The 18,978-nt window shown below is 42.3% G+C and overlaps 1 protein-coding gene and 1 long non-coding RNA gene across 4 annotated transcripts in view; both read left to right on the top strand.

Annotated features, from left to right (window-relative positions):
- The window catches only part of SLCO3A1 (solute carrier organic anion transporter family member 3A1), a 315,736-nt gene that overhangs the window by 67,648 nt on the left and 229,110 nt on the right, over positions 1-18,978 (top strand). The gene's annotated exons all lie outside the window — the stretch shown is intronic.
- The window catches only part of LOC111548378, a 74,617-nt gene continuing 57,458 nt past the window's right edge, over positions 1,820-18,978 (top strand). The window contains exon 1 of the long non-coding RNA XR_002733385.1: positions 1,820-2,014. This is a non-coding gene — a long non-coding RNA (uncharacterized LOC111548378). The remainder of the gene's footprint in view (positions 2,015-18,978) is intronic.

The following is an 18,978-nucleotide window of genomic DNA, read 5'->3' as shown; positions in this document are numbered from 1 at the left end:
GTATATTTTCTTATAGTTTTAGAGGCTGTAAGTCTTAAGATTAAGGTGCCACAGGGTTGGCATCCTCTGTGGTCTCTCTCCTTGAATTTCAGATGGTTGCCTTTTCCCTGTGTCCTCACGTGGTCTTTCTTCTGCATACACATCCCTGGTGTCTCTCTGTGTATCCAATTTACTCCTCTTACAAGGTCACCAGTAAGATTGGTTTAGACCCACCCATATTAGTTCATTTAACCTTAATTGCTTCTTTAAAGAACTTTTCTCCAAATGTAGTCAGTCACATGCTGATGTTCTGGGAGTTAGGGCTTCAATATATGAATTTGGGGGAAGGAACACTATTCAGCCTGTAACAGACACCAAAGAGATCAGTACCAAACTAAGACTGCACTCCTGCCTCTTGTGCCAAAAGTTTTTTGTAAGGAACTGTATTGCCATTTTTTTCTCTAAGTACTTGAGGAATTTATGATGTAGTTGTTTTTTTAAAATAGCTTTTAAAAATTATAGAATCACAAGTTGTGGTAAAATACAGGAAAGTCCCCTGTATCCTTCATCCTGTTTCTCCTGCTGTTGATGTCATGGTTACTGCTGTACAATAGCAAAACCAGGAAATTAACATTGCTATAATCCATAAAGTTTATTCAGATTTCTCCAGATTTTTTTTTTCATTTTAGAGAAGAAGTCTCACTCTGTCACCCAGGCTGGAGCACAGTGGCGCCATCTTGGCTCACTGTAGCCTCTGCCTCCTGGGTTCAAGTGATTCTTGTGCCTCAGCCTCCCAAGCAGCTGAGATTATAGGTGCCTGCCACCATACCCGGTTACTTTTTTTTGTATTTTTAGTAAAGACAGGGTTTCATCATGTTGGCCAGGCTGGTCTCGAACTCCTGACCTCAAGTGCTCCACCTGCCTCGGCCTCCCAAAGTGCTGGGATTACAGGCATGAGCCTCTGCGCCTGGCCAAGATTTCTCCAGTTTTTATATGTGCTCATTTGTGTGTCTGTCTATAGTTCTGTGCACTTGTATCAAATGTGGATGATGCAGTTTTAAGAATGCAGATTGGGATCAAGATGAAACCAGGTAATTGTGAGTTGTGCATGTTAGGCAGACACGCACGCACGTACATACACACACACGGCACAGAGACGGGGACTGGCAGAGTCTTCTGAGGATGGATGTTCTGGAGCGAATGGGAGCTGGCCAAGGGAAAGGGGTTCTTTGAGAAGGGAGCTTTTGCTGTTTGCCTGAATACACAGGACAACTCAGGAGGCACACATATTAGGCACAAAAATGTATCATGTTTTCTTTTTTTTAATCACTTATCGTGAACCGCAGTGCACCCCTCTGTGTTTCCGTTAATGATGCAAAGAGAGTAATTCTCAGATTTCATCTGCCAAGTTTTTGTTTAGTACAAAGTCCCCCCGAATACTGGCCAGCAACCAGAGAGAACCAAATTTCCTTTCAGAGCCCTGGGAGCAAAGGGTTATTTTGCCTCTGATGAGTTTTTATTTTAACTCGACATTAGGTAAAATGTGTTTTAATTCTCCAAAGAACATGGATCGGGTATGAATCAAATATACTGTGACTGCAGTTCATCTGAAAAAATAATTAAAAAGCCATCTCTCGTGGGAGTGAGCATTGCTCATTATATTCTTGCAACTTCATTGATATTGAAGTTTCCTTCATTAATTTGTTTTTCTAAAATAAATGGCACTCTAAAAGTGGTCAATTTGTTTTGGCATTATTCCATTCCCTCTCACCAGCTGCTGGTCACATGCCATTTCCAGTGTGTTTTTAGCAACCTGCTAGGAAACAGCCTGTGGCTCTTATCTGGTGCTTCCATATTGCCTGGGCTGATAGGTGTTTCTCATTCATTCGCAGCCACTCATAACTCATGCCCTGTGGTTCATGGCATCACTGTTGTGCTTGCTGCCTGGGTGACCTTTGGATAAGACTCTGTGGGCTCTGGAGCCTAACAGTCTTGAAATTCAAATCCTAGCCCCTCCACAACTCCTGGGTTTCAGGTGAGTTTCCAGTTGCCCTGAGACTTTTGCCTTTTCAGTAAAATGGTCTGGTCTACCTGACCAGGCTTTGCATGAATGTCAAGTATGCTATACACGGTGGGGATCGGTAAATGCTGCCCTGTTCATCCTTATGGTCATAGCATCTCCATTTCCAGATGTAGAAATTAAGGCACAGTTGGATACATGACTGACCTGTTTAAACATAGGAGCAGATCTTTGGACAAGAGCCCTTGGAACCTGATTTTCAGCCTGGGATGTGATCCATCTTATAGAGCTGAGAATAGCAACCTCTTCAGTCCTTGATTAAACCAGCAGGGCTCTTCTTTTCCTGAAGACCCCCTCCAGTGGCTCATCTCAAAGTGCATGAAGTGCTAGCATTGCCCTAGGCAGGAGGAGAGCCAGTTTGTATTAATTTGGAGGCACCCCAGAGTATGGCCATTGCCCCAGTGTAATGTATGGATTGGCTTTCTGGGTTCTAGCATGTTGCTTCTTAATTTGGAAGCATATTGGCTCAATTTTATTTTAAATAATATATTCTTGTTTCAGTAACATTGAGAAAAACAAAAATATAATAAGAAAATGTAAATAATATATAATCCAGATACCTACAGAAAATTATTGTCAGTAGTTAGGTATATTTTATTCCAGCCTTTTTTCTTTGTATATAGTTTTGCTTAGTTAAAAACCATACTATAAATAAACCTGCTTTTTATCAGCTGGCATATTATAAAGTTTTTCCTGTGTCATAAACAATATTCATCATTTTAGATAATTGCGTTTTATTTTGTCAATCTAGAAATGCTGGAATTTGCTAGTTGGGCATTTAGGTGATGAATGTCTTTGTGGCTTTATTTAGCCTTGTCCACGTTGGCTGAAAACTTTAAAAGCTCAGGTTAGTTCAGATAGATTCAGTGTGAGCTAAAAGCCAGCCTCGTGGCCTTGCGGTGACTTTTTCCAAAAGATAAATGAGTGAGGCCGGGAGCGTCCTGCAGACAGGCTTTGGGCTGGCTATGGGTGTTGGCATTCTTGTTTTGCAGCCGCCTTCCACATCTGCTTAGGGATCACAGTCTTAAGTGCTAAAGGGGCTCAGTTGACAAATGAGACAAGCAGACAGTGTGGAGCCTGGGGAGCTGGTCCTTGCCTCATCCTCCACCATTTGTTGCCCTGTGGGAATGCAAAGTTACTGTTTCCAGATCTTCTGATTGTTAAGAGAGACTGGAAATCGGTATTTTTCAAGAGGATTGAGTTGCCAACTCATTGAAATCTTCTCCAAGCGCTTTGTGAGTCAACATTGGTTAGCATGTCTCGAACACATGGTAGCTCGAACACACACAGTGGCTTGCCGTGGTGGGCTCTTTGCTCCAGACCATCAATTTCAAATTGCATTCATCTTTTGAGTTGCAAATAAATAAAACACGAAAAAAGAAAAGAAAGGAAAGCTGTCACACATTGTGAATGTCACAGCCAGCAAAAAGTGTTCTTTGCTGTGGTTCTGAATGTTAGGGGTATTGGATTTAGAGGAAGGGGATTGGGGATCTTGCACAAACACAGGACAACCTGGCAGGGGTGAGGGGAACACCACTGCTGAGTGGACATGCTCCTACTGACACCTTGCTTACTGCCTCACAATGATGGGGATTCCCAGGATTGGAAAGAAATTAAACCATTTTCCCAGGCTTAACATGGCCAGAAGAAGAAAAACACGGTTCAAGGTTCCCCAAAGAGAGTATTGGGATGCATAAACCAAACCATCTGGGGCTGGCTAGGGCCTACAGATATTTACTGTGTGTGCAAGAACATCTTTGAAGAAACTTTAGAACATAGCACTGAAGTATTTGATAGGCAGGAAACAGGACCAGAGAGGCCCATGATGACCTAAAGAAAGGTGAAAGTCCACGTGAGGGAATTTTCCTTCCAGAAGGATGTCAAAGACTACTGCTAGTTACTTCTTCACCCCGGCTTCCTTACTGCACCTAACTAGACAAGGCACACCCATCTTATTTGCTTTTCAACTGCGGCACAGGTATTGTTCTTAAAAAAGATTTCGAGACATTTCCTCTAATAACATGCATATTGTTTCTCTTCAGTTTAAAAGAGTGTTTACTTTTCTGAGAGAGAATAATCTTGGCTTCATTTTCTTTTTGTCCTTTTCACCTACAAGAAGCATTGTGTGAGAGCAGATGGCATGAAGGGTTTGGTTTCTGTCGAGCATTGTGTTTTGCTATTGTTAACACTGAGATTTGAGGTTCATAGTCTTCCTCCTTAGTGGGAAGTGAGTTCTTCATTGCTAGATAATTTTTTAAGTGTTAAAATGCCTCACAGAAGAGTCTCTTGTGGATATTTGCTTTTGTCTGTCCAGTACCTTGTTTTTTTTCACTGGGAAACTACCTCTCCCATCTTAGGTGGTTGCTGTGGGTTGCAGAAGTGGCTCTGTGGTCGGTCCAGGCATGGTCAGTTGTGACACATAGAAGGTCTACAGTAGTCTACAGTGACAGGCCCTAGAAGTGGGCCACTCAGAGTCCACTGTGAGGTGAGAGTAGTGGACCACCTTTTCTTGTAGGACTGTTATTGAAAGAACTCTGAATACCCAGAGATTCCAGTGTCCATCATTGCTGCCACATGCAGAGAACTTGCCTAAAGAATGAATGAACTTGCCTACAGAGAAAAGTAGACCAGGGAAAAGGGAGAGCAAAAGGGCTTCCTAGATCCAGCCGTGCTGAAGCTAGCATCTAGCCCTTAGAATCCTAGTCACTTGAACACATAAATTATCCTTTCCAACATCTACAGCTGCCAGGTTTCTGCCTTATCAGGCTTGAGTGCCCTGTCATGTCATAGAAGTTGGTCTGGATTGCTTCCCTCTTGAGGTATAACCAAGCATCTTTGAATAGGGATAGAGTCCAGGGAAACTCCGGTAAGGCAGTTGTTCTCTGCTCAAAGTGCTAGTTCTTTCACAGTACAAAGATAACCACTCATGAGACTCTGAAGAACCCCTGACCCTATGCATAAAATGAAAGGGGCTAGCTTGAAAGTGTTGGCTTAGCTCTTCATTTCATTATTTCAGAGGCATTGAAGTTACGGGACTTAGAAGCCAAAAGGAATGTCCCCTCTCCACCTTTCTCCCTACCTATCAAAAACAAACAAAAGTGTTTTAAAAATAACCTGTTGGTAGGCTTTGTGCAGGAACCGTAAGTGTTTAATAGCACATTGCCTGTGTGTGCAGGAGCATGTTGAGCATGCTCAGTTTATTCAATGGTTCTGTTTATTGAATGGAAAAACTATCACCAACCCTGGCTCTTTTACTTGACTGCAGTTGCCAGAGCTACCTTAACTCCCTCAAATGACTTCATATTGTCAGGAATGAATAAGCTAAATAAATGAATATGTTCCATTCCCAGCGTGGCTTTGCCGTTTCATTCCTGCCAAGCCGTGTGTGTGTGTGTATGTGTGTGTGTGTGTGCGCGCACACACATGCTTATTTTAGCCCACATAATAGACAAATAAGATACCAAAGCCTTGTGTGGCTAGTGGACACTCATCAAAATTGAGGTGTATTTCTTTAGCACTCAGATTCAAGAATTTGGCTTAAGAATATCAGGAGTCATTGTTGGCTACTTGAAGCTAAAGATTCTTGGATGTGCTTTGCAGGAGTCGGGGCCATACCCTTTTCGAATTATGTGGAGATTTATGTGTATGTGTACCCTGGGAGGAAAGCTTTCACTGGATTGAACGAGGTTCATGACCCACAGAAGGTTAAAACCATATAAAGTCCTAATGTTAGACTTTGGTGACAAGCATCTTGGGGTGAGATAAGTCTAGCTAGTTGAGGGTGAGATAGGCTGTATGGAGTGACAGATGGCATTTAGAGACTGGAATGTTGTTCACTGTTCAGCTCTTAGCTTGTTTTGCTCCCTGGAGAGCCACTGTACTTACAACAGGAAGCATTTAAGCATCACTTAGGCAACTGTGGTAAAAAGTCAGAATGCATTCTCAGCAGCATTGGAGACACCCCTCAGCCCTCCACTCCCCCGAAAATTCCTCTGGGGCTGAAATTTTCCATCCCTTCTTTCAGCCTAACAGTGGGTGTTTTGGGTAATATTCAGCAGATTTTCTGTGCTGGTTTGAACTGATGCACAGATAGGAAAATCAAACTTTTTTTTTTCTTTTTTTTTAGTTCAAAAACATTGTAAAACAGCACTTAGATCATTAATAGAATCTGAACTCTCAAAGTCAAAATTTTCCATGTGTTCTTACTAAGAAAAAGACTCACTGTTGGGGCAATGAAAAAGGCAGAAGGTTGTGAGGGACTAAACAATTCTGGGGACACAAATGAACTGGGCAAACTTTTTATTGGCAAACCATTTTTGGGATAGTTGGTACGTTTGAGAAACCTTCTATTTTATACCACGGCCTCCTATTTCGGGTGTCGGGGGACTGAGGGAGGATTGGCGTTGAACTCATTCTGATGTCTCTCCAAGGAAAGATACTTTTCTCCCATTCTCTCTGTAATGTTCCAAGCAAGTGGGGCCAATGGGTCTGATTTCTCCCTGCTTCACTTTCTGGGCAAGATGCTATTACCATAAGAACATTCACGTTTGCCCACCTGCCTTGTGGGTTGTTAATGGAGTTTACAAAGGGAATTTGGATTCCCAGCAAGAGGTCTCATTAACACAGCAAGGATCTAATAGAATCTAAAATTGTGTATGGACACTGGAACCTTTTGAAACCTGGTGGTGTCTATTATTAGATCTAAATCATTTCACCAACCCTGGCCTCAGACTATACATTTGTATCATGGGGCAAAGAGCCTTCTCTTCATCAAGGTAAATCTACCATATTGATTGAAGAACATGCTAATACCTGTGATTCTGGTGCCAAGACAAGATAAAAAGACCATTAGGCAGTACACAGAGGAAAGTGTCTCCCACATTGGTGCTTTTATTTTATTTTTTAATATCGTCCTTGTTACTGGTTGTGTGTTTAATACTAGGATTCATTACTATCATAAAGAAAGTTTAACAGCTGTCTGCTTATTTAGACAAGTGCATTAAGTACAGGTGAATTTGAATAGTGACCATAATAACACTGAATACACTAACTCCCATTTATGGCGTCATAGCTGTATGACATACAGACAACCAGTATTTTGCATATACTCTCTCACTCCCTTTTCATAAAGCCCAAGGAGATAGAGGCTGTTATTCTTACTGTATAGATACAGGAGCTGAAACTCATGGGGCTTAAGCAACTTGTTCAGGGTCGCATGGTTAGTGAGTGGCAAGGCCCAAGCTACAATCTGGTCTGGTCTCCATTATCCCAAGGGCCTTATCTTTCCCATCGTATGCTAGCCCTCCACCATCCCCAGGTATGGTTACATCCTCACCAGGATAATATGGGACCCCAAGCATGTCACACTAAGCATGAAAAGTGACTCAACCCAGCTACCTAAATAGGTATACAGCTCTTTCTCAGTATAGTACCCACCTGTGGTGCTTTGTCATTTTAGCAGTAAAGTATGAAATGGTGAGGTGTTTCTAGGCCAGGAGAAGTCTGATGGGTCTGGGGTATTCAGGGTCTAGTTCTGTGGGAATTTTAAAAACTCTCATCAGATAAAGCATTGCTCCCACAAAAAAATCATGTGAGTTGTTTTCAAAATCTCCTTGTAGTAAAGTGAGAGAAGCTCACTCACCAGACGGTTTTGTTTACATTTCAGGCCTGGCAGCATTTAATTGGTATACTTTCACTGCACTTATGCAACTTGGACTTGAGTGTTTCACTCCCAGACTTGATGAAGCTGACTTGCTTTTCTGAGCAAGTCAGGAGTGATTTTAAAATATACTAGACTCCAGCTGGGACAAGAATGGTAAGAAGGTAAGGCAAGAAAGACTTCATGGATGGTGGATGAATACATGAGGAAGAACAAGAAGTAGAGATTACATGATTCCCAAGACCTTTCATCACGGGGAAGTAATCAGCATTAGCAGTTATTGAGCTCTGTGGTGTTCTAAAGACCTTCAAGAGTGGCATGTCCACTTACATGAACTGTGTTTGCAGAAGAAGGTGGTTACACGATGGATGGATTGGGAGTAGCAAAGGCAGGCCTCCTTAAGGCATCCTCAAGGACTTGATGTCCAAGTGACTGAACTGCCTTCCAACTCTATGTCCTGAAGCCACATTTTCCTGAAGTCATTGAGATAGCTTTTTAGTGACCTTCAGAAAAAATGACAGTCTCTTACTGGTCCATCTAGGGGAGTTGAGAGAGGGTCTGGAGATTAAATTGGGTGAGGGACCACGTGTTCCATGTTGGAGCATTGGGGCAAAATTGGGAGACTCAGCTCCTGCAGCTTATGATGCCAGATTCATATTTCCAGTCTTTTTTAATTAAAAAAGTTGTAAATTGTGGTAAAATATACATAAAGGTCACCATCCTAACCATTTTTAGCTGTACAGTTTGGTAGTGTTAAGCATATTCACACTGTTGTGCAACACATGTCCAGAACATTTTCATATTGCAAAATTGAAATGACCTATTAAACAACAACTCCCATTCCACCCCCTCTCCAGGCCCTGGCAACCACCATTCTACTTTCTGTCTCCATGAATTTGACTACTCTAAGTACCTCAGATAAGATCTTAGAGTGTCTGTCTTTTGTGACTGGTTTATTTTACTTAGCAGGATGCTGTGAAGGTTCATCCATGTTGCAGCATTGGGTTAGAATTTCCTTCCTATGTATATTAGATACCAAATATTCCACTCTATGCTTAAACCACATTTTGTTTGTCCATTCATCTACGAATGGACATTTGGATTGTTTGCACCTCTTGGCTATTGTGAAGAATGCTGCTGTGAACATGGGTGTGCCATGTATTTTCAGCTTTATAAAAGTATATCTCCATCTGGGTATCCTAAGGTGTGTTAAACTCAGTAAATCCATAATTCATCTCCCGGGTTTGCCTTATCATTGACCAGCCTTGTCCTCCTCTCTCTTGTCCTGCATTTAAAAGTTACAGCCTCTCATGGATCAGGCCTCCTGCACCTCTCATATGTCTGGCCCCCAGCCTCCTCTACTCATCCCCTCCCTGCCACAGGCCAGCTCTCAGCACCTCTCAACGGGACCACTGCATCTACCTCTGATGAGTTTCACTGTGCCCAATCCAGCCTGTCTCCAAGTTGTCCTTCACGTTGCCACTGTTCCAAAGCAGGCTGTGAACTTGATGAACCTAGAGAGATGTGCATTGTTCTGGAACCTTTGTTACAAAGGTTCCAAGAGCTCTGCATGGGATTTAATTTTGTTTTGTTACATGTCCGGTGAGTAATAACCACATGGTTATGTGTATTAATATAATGCATATGGTGAGATTATAGTATTGTATTTTTGAGACACTTAAAATAACCTGACTCCATTTTAACAGAAGTGTTAAATTTAATTGTCTACATTTTATTCATTCATTCAACACATATTAATTAATGACTTACCATTTGTCAGTCCCTGTACAAGGTGCTAAGGATCTATGGATGAATCAGATGTAGCTTCTGTCTGTAGGAGTAATAATAAAATCACCCAACGTTTATTAGGCACTTATTGTGTGCCAAAGACTGGGCTAAGTTCTTGACATATATTATCTGGTGTAATTCTCAAAACAACCCTGAGTTAGTTTTTATTCGCCGCACTTTATGGGAGGAAATCCAGATGCAGAGAGCTTGCGTAAAGGGACAGCTTGGGGATTTGAGTCCATGGGGTTCTTGCTTCTCACGATGTTCTCGACTACTGTCTTTTCCTGCTTCACAGCAAACTGTACCAGCAACTGCCATGCAAAAGCCAACAGTTTGAAACAGGAAAGGCAAAATGAAACACCAGGCTGATACGTATGCATTTATAGATGTGGAGCTGGAAAATATTGACCAAATGTGCTGAGGAATATTTTACAAGTGTGAATAATGACCAGTTCCTTGCAAAGAGACAGGCTTCCAAACCGTACTTGCTGTTAGAGAAAAGAAACAATATTCTGCATGTTCTTAAAGCAAGAACCCAAGTAAACTCCGTTTTTCATAGGTGTCAAATGCTGCTCCCTGATGCGATGCATTACGCAGGCAAAGAAATAACATGAAAAAGCCTCTCACAGCCTCAGAAAGGAAGGCGATGTCTCTGAACTGGCCATCTGGATATAGCTAGGAGAAGCATTTTCAGAATTTGCCAAGGTTCATAGCTGGGGAGAGGGGCCAGTGGCATCCTCTGCTATCAGGGGGCCCCTCCTCCTCTTCCTCTGTGAATGGGCAAGCCCTGCTTCTTCTGCTGGGTTGTATTTTTTTTTTTTTTGAGACAGAGTCTCACTCTGTCACCCAGGCTGGAGTGCAATGGTTCGATCTTTGCTCACTGTAACCTCTGCCTCCCAGATTCAAGCAATTTCCCTGTCTCAGCCTCCCAAATAGCTAGGACTACAGGCACGTGCCACTGTGTCTGGCTAATTTTTGTATTTTTGGTAGAGATGGGGTTTCACCATATTGGTCAGGCTGGTTTCCAACTCTTGACCTCAGGTGATACACCTGCCTTGGCCTTCCAAAGTGCTGGAATTATAGGAGTGAACCACCACGCCCGGCCTGGGTTGTGTCTTCATTGTGGAAACACACACACACAGGAGTAGATGAAGGGAAAAAACAGAGATTGCTATTCATCACACAAAAGCCAAGCATGTTCTTTTAAGAAATCACTGTTGCTGGAGACTTTCAGGCAAGTGATGTGAGCATTAAACAGACTTTTAGTGTAAAATCAAGGAACAGACTTTTAGTGTAAAATCAGCGTGGAAGATTAGGTTCAGTAGTTTGTGGTTTGCAGTGGTGACTGTCTTAGCTTTGACTGGTAGGAAGCTCCATTGAGAGAGTGTGTATCGTCTGCAAGGCACTGAGCTCACTGTTGCCTTTATGATTGTTCACTTCATCTTTATAATGGCTATTTTTCCTCAATAGGAAACTGAGGCTCAGCAGAATTAGTAACTTGTGCAAAGTCTTAACTCCTAGTATGTCAGTGATAAGACTTGAATATAATGTTCACTGATCAAATCTGGCTTCAAATTGAGATTTCACAGAATAATTGATTTTTTGTTTTCATTATGGAAAACTTAAAACATATTCAAAATTTAAAAGGATAGTTGAATGAATCCCTGTGTGCCCATTGTTCAGTAATTATCAGCACATTGCCTTTCTTGTTTTATCTCTACCCCTACCTGGTCTCCCTTCTCTGTGATTATTTTGAAGTAAATTTTAGATATACCATTTTATGTGCAGGGTTTTTTGTTTTGTTTTGTTTTTTGTTTTAGACAGGGTCTCACTCTGTTGCCCAGGCTGGAGTGCAGTGGTGTGATCTCGGCTCACGGCAACCTCTGCCTCCCAGGTTCATGCAGTTCTCCTGCCTCAGCCTCCTGAGCTGCTAGGATTACAGGCATGTGCCACCACACCAGCTAATTGTTGTAATTTTAGTAGAGATGAGGTTTTACCATGTTGGCCAGGCTAGTCTCAAACTCCTGACTTCAGGTGATCCGCCTGCCTTGGCCTCCCAAAGTGCTGGGATTACAGGCATGAGCCACCATGCCAGGCCTATTTGCAGTCATTTCTAAAAGTTATTTCAAAACATAATCACAATCCCATTCTCATGGTCGTTAGATCTAGAGACTTTATCAGATTCAGGTTTCATTTCTTGGGGACAAGAGGTACTTAATCGGTGACAATGATCATGATGATGATGATGATGATGATATGTACTTCCATCATGGGACACATGTAGCTTTCTATGGTGTTAATAGCTATGCTTGGCCATGGCCTTGGGGGTGATATTTAAATTCCATCATTACTCCTTTGATTGCTTCTACTAAGAGAATCTTCCCCATTTCAACTGTTTTGTTATCCTGAGTTAGAACTGGAATGAGAAAACGAGGAAAAATCCTCCCCAATTACTAAAAACAATTTAAAATTTAAGATTTTTTTTCAGTTATTTTTCTCCTTAAGGTATATCCTATTAGGAATATACACTGAAATCACTGTGTTTTAAAGTAATGGAAAATGGCTTCTCTCTGTGCGATTATGACTCTAATTCAGTGAACAATTAAGTTTGCTTCATTTTGCTTTTGATTTTTATAGATTGCTTTTCCAAAAATATATAATTATGCAAGCTATTTACAGGGCTTCAAACTCAAATCTACAAACCAAGAATATTCTGAGAATTCTAACTTTCTAAGCCTGTCATTTCTATTCCATTTCTTACCTTAGAAGTAATCAATTTTTCTTTGTTTTTGGATTTTATCTTTCTGTTTTAAAAATATGACCAAATACATTTATATATTACTAGCTCCCCTTTTTTTTATAATAAAATATAGTTTACTATATATAGTTTCTCTACTTTTTCACCTAGAAAGTATACTAAAAACCAGAGAATATTGCAGTATATAGAGGATCAGGATAACTAGCAGTATATAGAGACATAGAATCATTGAATTTTTAGAGCTGTTAATAATAGCAAACATGTGGCACTCTGCGCTACACACTGTTTTCAGTGGTTTGCATAAAATAGACATTCTGTGCTACACACTGTTTTCAGTGCATTATGTAAAGTAATTCATTCTTGTAACAACAGTAATCTTCTGGGGGTATGTACTATTATTATCCTCATTCTGTAGGTGAGGAAACTGAGGCACAGAGAGGTTAGGTAACTTGCCCAAGGTCTCAGAGCTAGTAAATAGCAGAACTTGAATTTGCATACAGTTGTCTGCTGTTAAATGCCACATTCCACTGCTTCAGAATTGCCAGAGTTTAATTTTCTGATTTTTTTTTTTTTTGAGACAGAGTCTCGCTTTGTCGCCCAGGCTAATTTTCTGATTTTTATGAGTCAGCAAATTACAACCCCAGGATGGTTATGTTAAAGGTCTAAATACTCATGTGGCCTGTCCCAAGGATTATTACTTTTTCTGATGGTACTGGCTTTTCTTTCAGCTTGTTGTTGAGTCTGGGCTTTGATTTTTACCTAACTATAAGCTAAAAACTTAACCTATTATTTCATGGATGCATAGAAGACATGAGACTCCTGGATCAGAGACAAAGGACTTTGTTACTCATTGACAATAATCAGTATGTATGTCCGTTCCTCTTACCTTGTAAGTACCATAGGGGTGATGGTGAGGACCGGGTGGATGTCTGTATCCCCAGTGAGTTACAGGAGAGGAATACTGAATTGGGGAAGTACACTACTTTTATGTCAAGCAGTAAGCAAGCCTACCTTTTGCCCCAGAGGCATACCTTACCTCTTTCTTCAAGGTTGCTCACTGAGAAATGGCTAGGCAGTGAATGATCAGGGTCTTGCATTCTTGGCATACCCAGCAAGACATGTAGAAGCATAGAGACCCATGGGGCACTGTCTCCCAAAAATGCTTCTTTGCACAGGTTTTACTTATTTTAGAATAAAGAGAAAAGTGGGTGCCCATACCATTTCTTTGCCGAATGACTTCTTTTTAATACATTTCTCAATATTCCCTGACACATTTACTCCAAGTTTTGTCATTCTCAAATTCTAGCTGTAGCAAAAAGAGTCAACTCTTCAAGACCCCCTTGAACAAATTCTAAATACTACTACATTACAAATCTGTGGATTTTCTCTTTTATTTGTAATGGGTACCGTTTTGGAACCAGCTATAGAGATTAGGTTGACAAGCATTGATGAATTTCATTACCATGTAATGGGTGGTTTCTTTTTCATTTCCTTTTCTATTTTCCTGGTTGAACTTCTCAATGTTAAGCCTAGTTTTTCTTGCCAGTGAGTTTTATAATTCTGTAAGTTACTGCCCTTTCTAACTAAGGCCCTGACTATAACTTCACCTTTCCATGGTAACACATATTGAGCTTTGATTGGTAACACTGTTTGGAGGCATCCTTGGTGAATTTCCTGATCAGACTTCTATTTTTTTTTTTTTTTTTTTTTTTGAGATGGAGTCTCGCTTTATCGCCAGGCTGGAGTGCAGTGGTGCCATCTTGGCTCACTGCAATCTCCGCCTCCCATGTTCAGGCAATTCTCCTGCATCAGCCTCCTGAGTAGCTGGGGCTATAGGCACATGCCACCACACCCAGCTAATCTTTGTATTTTTGGTAGAGATGGAGTTTCACCATGTTGGCCAGGATGGTCTCAATCTCTTGACCTCGTGATCTGCCCGCCTCAGCCTCCCAAAGTGCTGGGATTACAGGTGTGAGCCACCACATCCGGCCCAAACTTCTTGTGGTAAATAAGAAATATTAAGGGTTCAAGCCCTCTACATTTAATGGTGAGAAGTGGCCTTTTAAGTTGCAAGAGGAAATGGCAACACAAGGGGCTTTTGTAAATGTGGTGTAATTCTGCTCCATTGAGGAAAACTAGAACCCGAGGATCAGAGGCATGGAGGGAGAGAACACAAAAAACAGGACCTGGGCTAGAGAAGAGAGGTCAGGCCAAGGAGAGCAAAAGCTATCCAGAACGCAGCACCCCTTACCTTAAAACCTAGCCCACCCCTATTAACTACTAGGATGGTAATTGTTTAGGTCAACCAGCCTGATGATTGCAAGTATGATGTGCTAGACATGGAGTAAAGCCTCAGCTTTTTCCTCTCTTCTGCATTTTCATGCAAGGTGGTAGACTCTGGAATGGCAAGTGGATGGGAGAGTGAAAGGCTTGCCACTTCCTTCTTGGGGAATTCTCAGGAGATTTCACATGAGTTGCAGAGTGAGTTGCTGAACAGGTATCTGTGCCTATATTTGGTCACTCTTTGAGGAGATTTTACACGTCTCATTGGGCCCCTTCTTGGAGGGTTTTTTTTTTTTTTTCCTGTTTAACCAGGCTTAATGGGGTCTTTCAGGACCTTAAAACTGTTTCAGGGGACACCAGTGTTAGCCTGAGAAACATAAGAGGAAATACAAGACCTAATTATTAAAGTTTGCACAGCTTGTAATGGAGAGAGCACTGCTTAAGCCCTTCTTAACATAGCCAGACCACCGAGCAAGGAGTCACAAGTGGGTTAGTGATTGAGGGTGAGGGCTCTGGAGCCAGGTTGTCAGGGTTTGCTCCTACCACTGACTAGCTCTGTAGCTTAGTTTCCTCCCAGATACAACAGGAATGATAATACTGTTTCTCTTATTAGAGATGCTATAACGATTATAGGAAGTGACATGAATAGGTGCCATGACTGGCACATAGTAAGTGCTCAATGCATTATTATCAAACAGAGGATTGGGCACAAGCCCAATCTACTAATTTACATGATTTCTAGATTTAGGATACAGTAGGTTTTCTTGCTAAGTATGATCTGGAGCTGCACTGTTCAATATGGCTTCTACTAACCACATATGGCTATTTAAATTAACAAAGCCAAATACAATGTAAAACTCAGTTCCTCATTTGCACTAGCTAGATTTGAAGACCCCGTAGCCACATGTGACTGTTGGCTAGCATTTTGGAGAATGTAGATTGTTGAGCATTCCTGTCGCTGCAGAAATTTCTTTTGGATAGCTCTGGCCTGGAGGGTTTAAACCTTGAGGGATTCGATGACTGCATGTTTAATTTTAGAACTTTTTTCCTGATCCCAGTTTCTTTTCTACAAATAGAAAAGAATGCATGTCATGCAACTTTCAGGAATGTACAGACTTCAGTGAGTATAGGATTCACAGAGGTGAGGAAGCCCTTGCAGATACAATAGAGGAGTAGGAGTTTCTCCAAGGTGAAGGCTGAGGCTGTCCTGAGAGTTGGCCAAGGGTCCCTTCAGTGCCTTTTAGTCTCAGTCTCCTTTACAGATCCTCTGGGTGAAGGAGGCTGTATTTCCTCCATTGCTTTGGCCCCCAGGAGGACATTCCTGAGTTTGATATTTTGTCCTGTTTCTCTCGTAGGCACCGTATGTCCCAATTTGGGTTCCACAGATTTGGTCACTGTGATTATGGGGCACATAAGGCTTTCCATGTAAGTTGCTGAGTGTAGATCATTAATCTTGCTCAGGCTCTGTCCCCTGAATCTGCAAAGAGGAAAAATCCATCCTGAAAGGGGCCGGAGAGCCAGAAAGCCTTAGTCTCCCTTTCTTTTGGGTTTTATCTCCATGAGAAGTGGGTGAAGGGTGTCAGCTGTGTATTTGTAGCTAAATAACCGGCTGTCTTCCCAGCTGACGATGTAAAAGGAAACCACCCACTTGCATTAAAATATGTTTCTGCTTTATGAGCTCTGAGGGTTCATTGGAGATGGCGTTAATAAGGACTTCTGTGCTCAGCTGTCAGCTTTCTGCCTTACCTAGTGGGCAGGTAACACGAGCAAAGCACTGTCTAGGTGCCAGGCCCCATGAGGCACAAGTGGCAGGAGGTAGAAGCTATGACTGTTCCTGCCCGCAAAGCATGAAGGGTCTCTGGGAGACAGCCAGGTGGAAGGGGATTTCTGAGCTGCATTTTAAAAAGTGGGAGTGGGCTGGGCACGGTGACTTACACCTGTAATCCCAGCAGTTCTGGAGGCCGAGGTGGGCAGATCATGAGGTCAGGAGTTTGAGACCAGCCTGGCCGACATAGTGAAACCCCATCTCTACTAAAAATACAAAAAATTAGCTGGGTGTGGTGGTGGGTGCCTGTAATCCCAGCTACTTGGGAGGCTGAGGCAGGAGAATCACTTAAACCCAGGAGGCAGAGGTTGCGGTGAGCCGAGATCGTGCCACTGCACTCCAGCCCGGACAACAGTGCAAGACTCCGTCTCAAAAAAAAAAAAAAAAAAAAAAAACAGTGGGAGTCAGGCTTATAAATCTGTGGAAAGGGAAGAAGGGGAGGGGGACATTCTGGGAAGAACAGGTTATGTAAAGTTTTAATTTCAGACTATGAGAACAGGATATTAGAACAACTTTATTGCTTCCTAGTTATGCAGTCAGTCTTTGCATAATTAACTTAACCTTGGTTTTCACGTCTGTGAAGTTTGGAGGTGGTAACTACCTTATGGGGCTGTTCTGAGGATGAATCAGTTAATACAGGTGAAATATTCAGATTCCCACCTGGTTCAGAGGAAGCACTCAGGGAAAATTAGCTTTCGTCATTATTAGTTATCTTCTTCCTCTGCATATTGCTCTTCTTATTGAAAGAGAAGTAGTTTTTGGAGTTGAATTCAAATGCCGTCTCTGCCAGTGACCCTGTACAAGCCACTTGGAGCTTTCTGAGCCTCAGTGTGCTCATCATTAAAATGGGGTAATACTATCTGTGTTATGAGGATTCTTGTGAAATTTAAATGAGGTATTGTCTAGAATATCCCAGTGCAGGGCCCAGTATAGAGAAACTACTTAGTAAGTGTTAGTTTCCTCCTCTCCTCCTCCCAAATTTCCTGGTAGTAATTTGGCAACTCGTTTAGTTAAAAAGTGATGAGATGAAATGGCATTTGAGGAAGATTAACTCAGCAGCTGTGTGTAGGATGGATTAGCTCATGTGCAGCAGTGCAACTTAGAATACTCTAAACATTTTTTTTTTTTTGGTATCTAGGTATTTGTGTCATAGTTAAAAGATGGTTCTTATATCATTATAATAGTTTTTTCCATGTGTCAAGCTACTCTGAATGCTTTACATGTATTTGCTGATTCAACCCTTCAGACAACTATAAGAGGTAGGACTTTTGTTCACATTTTACAGATGAAGTAACTGAGGCCATTAACTTGCCCACGATCACCCAGCTAGTGTGTGGTGGTGTGGGATTTGAACCCAGGCTTCAGAATCTATGCTCTTCACCTCAGTGATTGACACTTTTGAAATTCTAGAGACAGTAAGTGGCTGTTTGCTGCATTTCTGAATTACGGAACATGGTAAGACTAGGAACCACAGAAGGTTAATCAGGGGAAAAAGCATAGGCTGCCAGGAGATTTTATCCTAGTCCAGAGAAGTTGGGTAGGGGAGGGCAGGCCGCCAAGATTTTCTAAACTTAGCTGGGATGTTGTGCCCTTCTCTGCACTCATCTGGGCCTGTCATCTTCTCTACTTGTGGAAGCTGCCTTGGGTGCTGTATTAGGTTGTTCTTGCATTGCTATAAAGAAATACCTGACGCGGTGGCTCACGCCTGTAATCCCAGCACTTTGGGAGGCCGAGGCAGGCAGATCACGAGGTCAGGCGATCGAGACCATCCTGGCTAACATGGTGAAACCCCGTCTCTACTAAAAAAACACACACAAAAAATTAGCTGGGCGTGGTGGCAGGCACCTGTAGTCCCAGCTACTTGGGAGGCTGAGGCAGGAGAATGGCGTGAAACCGGGAGGCGGAGTTTGCAGTGAGCCGAGATCATGCCACTGCACTCCAGTCTGGGCGACAGAGTGAGATTCTGTCTCAAAAAAAAAAAAAAAAAAAAAAAAAAAAAGAAATACCCGAGACTGGGTAATATATAAGAAAAGAGGTTTAATTGGCTTATAGTACAGCAGGCTCTACAGGAAGCATAGTGCCAGCATCTGCTTCTGGGGAGGCCTCCAGGAAGCTTCCAATCATGGTAGAAGGGAAATGGGGAGCAGGCACATCAAATGGCCAAAGCAGGGACAAGGGAGAGAGAGAGATGGGAGGTGCCACACACTTTTCAACGATCAGATCTTCCAAGAACTTGCTCATTATCAGAAGGACAGTACTGAGAGGATAGTGCTAAACCATTCATGAGAAATCCACTGCCATAATCCAATCACCTCCCACCAGGCCCCACTTCCAACATTGGGGATTACAGCTGAACATGAGATTTGGGTGGGGACACAGATCATATAAGGTGCTATGGCAGAAGAATGTGGCTCTGCAGCAGGAGCCTCTACCTCTCAGCTTTGCAGGCTGGGAAGACCTTCCCCCATGGTTCACTGGCTGCAGCCAGGCCTGGCAAAGGTGGGCAGATGCTCAGCCACGGATGGATGCCACACTGCTGCCAGTTCCAGCGCCTCCTGATGAAGCGATTCATGGGTCCTACATGCAGGTCAGCAGGCAGTGCCAGA

Source organism: Piliocolobus tephrosceles, chromosome 6, assembly GCF_002776525.5.
Source record: "Piliocolobus tephrosceles isolate RC106 chromosome 6, ASM277652v3, whole genome shotgun sequence".
Taxonomy (NCBI): domain Eukaryota; kingdom Metazoa; phylum Chordata; class Mammalia; order Primates; family Cercopithecidae; genus Piliocolobus; species Piliocolobus tephrosceles.
Note: the sequence above shows the minus strand (reverse complement) of the source record. Positions and strands in the feature narration are given on the sequence as shown.